We start from the raw sequence: 8,655 nt of genomic DNA, 5'->3' as shown, positions 1-8,655 counted from the left end.
AATGGCACAACATTTTGTGGACTGATGAAAGTAAGATTGTTCTTTTTGGGTCTAGTGGCCGGAGACAGTTTGTCAGACGACCCCCAAACACTGAATTCAAGCCACAGTACACTGTGAAGACAGTGAAGCATGGTTGCGCAAGCATCATGATATGGGGATGTTTCTCATACTACGGTGTTGGGCCTATTTATCGCATACCAGGGATCATGGATCAGTTTGAATACATCAGAATACTTGAAGAGGTCATGCTGCCTTATGCTGAAGAGGAAATGCCCTTGAAATGGGTGTTCCAACAAGACAACGACCCCGAACACACCAGTAAACGTGCAACATCTTGGGTCCAGACCAACAAGATTGACGTTATGGAGTGGCCAGCCCAATCCCCGGATCTTAATCCAATAGAAAACTTGTGGGTGAGATTAAAAATGAAGTTTCAAGAAATGGAGAAGAACTGTGGAACGTAGTCCAATCATCCTTGGCTGGAATACCCGTTCACAGGTGCCAGAAGTTGGGTGACTCCATGCAACACAGATGTACAGCAGTTCTCAGAAACAGTGCTTATGCACCTAAATATTCATTAAGTGATTCAAAGGAAAGCAAAATCTTCAAACATTTTTCAGTTTATATAGTGAATGTTTGAGTTTGTAAAGAAGAATACAAACACTGCTATTTTTTTGAACAGTCGAATATTCACTTTTCTTCAATTTGTTTAGAGGAACAACACAAATTTGATCTATTTTTCTTCATGTTTTGATTTGGAATAGAATGTGTAGTGTTCACAATGCATTTGTGTGGATGGAAATAAAAGCTATTAGAAGGATTTTGAGCTTTTTTCACTTTTTTCAACAGACTGCTATTATTTTGAACACAAATGTATATATATGTAAAATATCTATCTATCTATCTATCTATCTATCTATCTATCTGTCTGTCTGTCTGTCTATCTATCTATCTATCTATCTATCTATCTATCTATCTATCTATCTATCTATCTATCTATCTATCTATCTATCTATCTATCTATCCCTCCTAGATAGTAAGCTCCAAGGAGCAGGGCCCTCAAATCCCTCTTGTATTGAACTGTATTGTTACTGTATTGTCTCCCTCCATAATGTAAAGCGCTGAGCAAACTGTTGGCACTATATAAGTCCTGTATAATAATAATATATAATTAATTTGCATACAATGTTGCCTGACTGAGCAATTGCCAGTTAAAGTAGTACAATGCCGAATAGCAAAAACAATTGCCCTGGTCATGAAGAGGAAAAATAAAACTTCTGGAGTTGAAGTGGATAAACTTTAAACTCTGGGATTTCTCCTCACTTTCAATCACTTTTGCAATCATCACTTGTACAAATAGAGGAGTGAATCTCCCCAAGGAGGACAGAGACAGCAATAAAAAACTTGACAAGAGGCTCTAATCCTTCCCCACTCTTTCCAAAACAAAAAGGTCCACAAGTGGCTGAGTTACAATATGGCTTGTGTAGCTATTTTATACATAAAAAAAATTAAATAAAAAAAAAAGTTTTATATATATATATATATATTTTTTTTATAATGAGCTAGAATTTTTCTTTTAATGAAGTGTGACACCAATGCACATATTTACGCAGGATACTGCTGATTGTACACTTGTTAGCCAGGTTTTCTTTTAAGCAATTGTGCGATATCAGCGCATTCCACGTCCCTGGCCTTTATGTAGTCATAACATGCCTCATAGCTTATTACTCCACTGCCCCTGAGCTGATAAAGGCAGCCCATAACAGGCATGACGTCCACCTTCAAACACAAGTGGAAGCCATCAGATTGAACCATTAAACTAATGAAGTCATTTGGCTGCTTCTGTGCCTGAGCGTCTCCGTTAAAAGGACCATATTCATCATATGCGTTTTTTTTTGCTTAAATGCCATTTAGTGAATTCTTTGTTTGCTGTAAGGGCTGGCTAATGAAGGCCTCTTTATACCCAATAAGAGAAACATTAAAATAACGATAATGAACACAGAAGTGCCACAAACATATTCTTTCTCCAGCAAATATATTTTTATAGCTTGTCATTTCTGCAGAATGGCAGAGGTGCTATCACTGTGTTTATATCGAGCTGACCTGAGACAAATGGTGTTCACAAAGGCATACCTTCCAACAGTTCCTAATGCAGTGAAACATTTTTGATCTTTTTAGGTTGGAGATGGGTCTCACCAAAAAGGGAAGTAGCCTTAAAGCTGGACTCCAGGCAGATGTAAAAATACAAAATAATTTCATTATATATGCAATAAAAAATAAATGTATTTTTAATTGTGTACCTGAATTGGACAAGCTATCAATCAATTGCAATTCCTTGTACAGCAGCACTCAGACTGAGAGAGGGAGGGCTGTACTAATGCCCAATCAGGTATATTATATGCACATGAAGAAAGGAGAAAATTGAATGCATGAATGTTCTCCATTCCATTCTCCCATAACAGGCTGAAGGCAGAGAGGTGACCTATCCATATGTCTTATGGTTTGGTTGGGTCACCATCCTGACTGTGTGGTCTATATCTCACGAATGGATTGACAGAAGTCTAAATCTTTTTGGAGACAAAACAGCACCTATATACACTATATTGCCAGATGTATTGTCCCCGCCCTCCAAATCATTGGATTCAGGTGTTCCAATCACCTCTATGGCCACAGGTGTATAAAATCATCACCTAGGCCTGCAGACTGCTTCTACAAACCTTTGTGAAAGAATGGGTCGCTTTCAGGAGCTCAGTGATTTCAAGAGTGGTACTGTGATAGGTTATCACCTGTACAATAAGTCCATCCCTGACATTTTCTTCCTACTAAATATTCCACGGTCACCTGTTAGTGGGATTATAACAAAGTGGAAGCAACTGGGAACAACAGCAACCCAGCCACGAAGTGGTAGGCCACATAAAATGACAGAGAGGGGTCAGCGCATGCTGAAGCGCACAGTGCGCAGAAGTCGCCAACTGTCTGCAGAGTCAATAGCTAAACACCTCCAAACTTATTGTGGCCTTCATAATAGCACAACAACAGTGCGTAGAGAGCTTCATGGAATGGGTTTCCATGGCTGAGCAGCTGCATCCAAGCCTTACAACACCAAGTGCAGTGCAAAGCGTCGGATGCAGTGGTGTAAAGCATGCCGTCACTGGACTCTAGAGCAGTGGAGACATGCTATCTTCGAGTGACGAATCACACTTCTCTGTCTGGCAATCCGATGGACATGTCTGGGTTTGGTGGTTGTCAGGAGAACGGTACTTGCCTGACTGCATTGTGCCAAGTGTAAAGTTTGGTTGAGGGGGGGTTATGCTATGGGGGTGTTTTTCAGGGGTTGGGCTTGGCCCCTTAGTTCTAGTGAAGGGAACTCTTAAGGCGTCAGCATGCCAAGACATTTTGGACAAGTTCATGCCCCCAACTTTGTGGGAAGAGTTTGAGGATGGCCCCTTCCTGTTCCAACATGACTGCACACCAGTGCACAAAGCAAGGTCCATAAAGACATGGATGAGTGAGTTTGGGGTGGAGGATGGAGGGTGGAGTCCTGACCTCAGCCCCATAGAACACCTTTGGGACCATAGCCCTGCATTGGATGTGAGGACACCAAGGGACAGTCCAGTACTCTTTGCAAGGGTAGCAGAGGATCAAGTAGATAAAAGTGTTCTTAGTGTCCCCTAGACTATGGACCCTTGCAGTACGGAGGCAGCCCCATGGTAAGTAAAGGTTTGTACGTTTTTAGTTCAGCTAACCTCTCCTTCTGAAAACGCTTTGCCTTCTTCTAATCTAATCCCTTCCCTTCAATGTTTTCGCAGTCACTAACAAGGCATAGGTAAGCAGGTTTGGAGTTCTTACTTCATTTTTGCCATGCTGGCCACTAAGCCATAGACCTCCATGGCGGCCTAAAGTGGAATTTAACCCAAAACCAAAAAGGTTATATATAGCAGCTTACCAATCATTAGAGGTGGTGGCTGCATTAGTCTTCGTTGTTTAGACTGTTTTAACCTGGAGATCTGGCCAGTAACACATCTCCTGCATTAGAGTGCCTACACTCTGGATGAAGGAGCACAGGGGGCACCTTTGGATAGCAGCATTGTCAGTCTGGAGGGAAGAGCATGTTAGATGTACTAGCAGATTTAAATACGGTAACAAATTGAAGCTGAACTCCAGCACACACCTTATAAGCAGTTGCAGCAGTTTTTTTCCTTTTAGGATTACGATTTAACATAAATAAATAAAAGCAGGATCTCTAAAATTGGAGTCCTTAAAGTGTTACTAAACCCTGCATTCACTATATCCGGTTTCCCACAGTACACACAACATGGAAATGCAATTATTTTAGTATATATAAACTGCTAAATATCTTCTCATCAGCAGTTAGAGCAGTCATGTGACTTTTATCAGTGTCCAGCTGAGCACTGGTTAAAGCTTGTAGGAGGAGTTTCCACTTTGCTCTAGGAGGATGCAGGACCTCTGACCTTCTGTCTGGACAGTGCTGATTGGCCCTGTGCTGATCACATGCACCCTCCCAAGAAAAAAAGAGAACTCTCTAGCAATACACACCAAACTGAGCATGTGCAGCATGACTCCTAGAGCTCTGTTTTATTAGCAGATGGATTAGGGACACTGGAAGAAGGGTAGGATCAGAGAAGACAGGATCAAACAGCCTTTTTACACAATGCAGAGGATTAACCCCTTAGGTTCCACAGCGAGTATACCAAGCGTGCTTTACTGCATATACAGACTGATTTTACTGTTGTGGATTTAGTAACACTTTAAAGGTATGAACGTGTGCTTTTGTGTGCACAAGATCTACTTTTCTCCTCATACAATGCAATGGGAATACAAAAGCAGCTTGAAGCAACTTTCAGGTTAAAAAGGAGGCCAAATGCAGGTCAGGAGCCCCTGGATTGAAAAGAACTAGAAATGATCACTGAAACATCTCAATCACAAGCCGAATGCACCTGAAAAAAAAACACTGCACTTGCCCATCTACAGAAGCCCCAAGACCCCATTCACACTTCGCGGGATGCGCATTCCCACTTGCATTTTTTTGGGTGTGATTCAGCGCGTCATGTACAGGGCATTCCATTTATTCAAATATGGTTCAGTGCCAACATTTGGCACATTAGCTTTTTTGGAGCAATTGTCGCACATAGGGTAGCCCATTTAAATGGGCTGCCCTGTGTGCGACAATCGCTCCAAAAAAGCTAATGTGCCAAATGTTGGTACTGAGTCACATGCATTTGGCAACGCATTTTGCTGCGATTTTTGCACATTTTGTCATGTGACAAATGCTGCAAAAATTGCACCGCATTTGGGGTACCATTAAGAAGCCATTTCTGGAAACGTGGGCAGAAGTGCGCAATTCTACCTGCATTTTCATAGCAGCATGGTGTGAATGCAGCCTAAGGGACCACCTTCATACATGATTTTCGACTCCCACCGAACAGGGGGCCTTACCGGCAAATGTTTGGGCATTGGACCCCAACCTACATTTGACTTGAAAAAAATCAGCTAATCCTTACTGTTACATAACGGCTTCTGTGTCACTTCAGGGCTGCTTGAAAAAGCTGAATTCTAGACAGATCTGAAAGACAAAAAATAATGCAGCTCTGTACTTACTATTACATCGAATTTTCACTGAGTACCAGAATTCGACTCTGCCTCTTGCAGTCCCAGTACAGCAGAGCTGGAGTGCGGGAGGAAGAAGCAGTACAGGGAGACAATCTATTCATATCCCGACAAGACGCATGCTGATAGGAAGAGAAAGCAGAGTGGCAGAGAGATGAGCTTGTCACTGTGCTGCTTCTTTTTTCACTGTCCAGTCACAGAAAAAACTGGTTATTTTATATTTTAATTGCTATTCTTTGTTACCGTGTTATTATTATTATACAGTATTTATAAAGCGCCAATAGTTTGCTCAGCGCTGTACATTACAATGGGAGAAAATACACGAGACAGTACAGTAACAATACAACTCGATACACGAGGGGTTAGAGGGCCTTGCTCTTTGAAGCTTACAATCTACAATCCGTGTTATTTGTGGTTGAAGATCTGCTTTAACCACAGCCAGGCACTGCAACATCCTCGTATTTCGCAGTGAACTTTCTGGGTTACGGTCATGCATGCGCATGATTGGACACAGCACGAGTTTGTCAGTAGGTTTCAGCCAATGATTTGGGCTGAAACCTGTTGATTGGCTGTGGCAAATCACAGCACAAAGTTCTGTTTAAACACGTACAAAACTCTGTGTACACAGAACATGGATCTGGCTGTTTCTTTTCCCTGAAAAGCAGGGAGAAAAAACAGGCAGATCAGTAAATAAAAGCAGCACACATTACACTTGTTGGCACACAGTTAACCCCTTGATGTTAACCCCTTCCCAGCCAGAGTCATTAGTCCAGCGTATAGCATTTACACTGATAATTGTATTAGTGTCACAAGCAACATCAGTGTCAGTCACCTAGTGTCCCTCCCAGCTAGTTTCTGTTAGCGCCAGATTGCTCGCCACACTATCATAGTCACACTATAAGTTGCTGATCACCGCCATTACAAGTATAGCATCTAGAGCTGCGTAAATTCCAGTATATATACCCTTTTTGGGATTGTTTATTGGATATGTTTTGTAAAAAAAAAGTTAAACATATAGTATTTTTTAAATTCCAGTATATATACCATAGTGTGTAGACTCTATAACTTTCACACAAACCAATTAATATACACTTAGTGGGATTTTTTTTTTAACCAAAGACATATATCAGAATACATTTTAGCCTGTATTTATGAAGAAATTAATTTTTTCTAAAAAATTTTCTTGGATATATGTTGTAGAAAAAAAGTTAAACATATGGTATTTTTTAAATTCCAGTATTTATACACTTGTCAGGATTTATTTCTACCAAAGACATGTGGCAGAATACATTTTGGCCTACATTTTTGAAGAAATGTGATTTTAATGGATATGTGTTAAAACAGAAAGTAGAAAATATCTTTTTATTTTTCAAACTATTTGATCTTTTTAGCTTATATAATATAAAATCCAGCGATGATCAAATACTACCAAAAGAAAGCTCTGTTTGTGTGGAAAACAATTATATTAACCACTTGACTTCCAGAGGATTTACCCCCCTTAATGACCAGGCCTCTTTTTGCTACTCGGCGCTGCACTAATTCAACTGATAATTGCGCGGTCATGCAATGCTGCACCCAAACGAAATTTACGTCCTTTTTTTCACACAAATAGAGCTTTCTTTCGGTGTAATTTGATCACCTGTGCGCTTTTTATTTTTCACGCTATAAACAAAAAAAGGCCAAAAATTTTGAAGAAAAACGATATTTTTTACTTTCAGCTATAAAAAATATATAGTAAATTCAAAGTTGGTTATAAATTTAGGCCAAAATGTATTCTGCTACATGTTTTTGGTAAAAAAAATCCCAATAAGTGTATATTGATTGCTTTGTGTGGAAGTTATAGCGTCTACAAACTATGGTATAGATACTGCAATTTACACCATTTTTCTGCTATACAGCGCTGCGCTAGTTTAACGGACAATTGCGCGGTCATGCAATACGGTACATAAATGAAATTTACATCCTTTTTTTTCCCCACAAATTGAGCTTTCTTTTGGTGGTATTTGATTGCCTGTGCAGTTTTTATTTTTTGCGCTATGAAAAAAAAAGGCTGACAATTTTGAGGAAAAAAAAACAATATTTTGGACTTTTTGCTATAAAACATGTCCAGTAAAAAAAAATGCAAAAATCAAATTTAGTCATAAATTTCTGCCAAAATGCATTCTGCGACATGTCTTTGCTACAAAAAATCCCAATACGTGTAAATTAATTGGTTTATGTGAAAGTTATAGCGTTTACAAATGATACTGGGATTTTTAGGGTTTTTTTTATACTAATAATGGCGGCGATCAGCGAATTATGGCGGCAATCAGGGACTTATGGCAGCAACCAGCGACTTATGGCGGGACTGCGGGGGACATTCTGACATTGGGGGGTACTGACTTGGGGTCACTGACATCCCCAAAAACACTAATACAGTGATCAGTGCAAAAAAAAAAACACTGACACTGTACTAATGGCAATGGGGAGGAAGGGGTTAACTTTATTTTGCAGGGCAGTGTTATAGGAGTGAGGGGAGTGTTCTACTAGGGGGCGGGGGTGTGTACTGGGCAGGACAAGGCTGATCCAGAAAAAGAAACTGTTCTTTCTCGATCAGCTCATCCTCGAGCTGACAGGGAAGTGACAGACAGCACAGCTACTGCAGCTGTGCTGTCTGTCACTGTTTGCCGCCAATCGCCGGGAGATAGCTGGTAAGGACCGGCTGTGACCCAGCGACTCACATCTGCGGCGGTGATCGGCGGGACAGATAGGGCGGCGGCGCGCCTCGCGCGCGCCCCCTATTTGTTTACAAAACACGTTTTAAAACGTGGTTTTGCCTGCCAGTGCCGCCCTGCTGCCGTATATCTACAGTGGCTGGGCGGCAAGTGGTTAATTTCATTTTAGCACAGTGTTGCATGACCGAGCAATCGCCAGTTAAAGTAGCACAGTGCCGAATAGCAAAAAAAAAAAAATTGTTTGGTCATGAAGGGAGTAAAACCTTCTGGAGGTCAAGTGGTTAAGAAACAGAAGACAAACTCGTGCACGATA

Source organism: Staurois parvus, unplaced genomic scaffold, assembly GCF_062004578.1.
Source record: "Staurois parvus isolate SC_StPar_1 unplaced genomic scaffold, SC_StPar_1.0 ptg000138l, whole genome shotgun sequence".
Taxonomy (NCBI): Eukaryota; Metazoa; Chordata; class Amphibia; order Anura; family Ranidae; genus Staurois; species Staurois parvus.
This window is presented reverse-complemented; position numbering follows the sequence as displayed.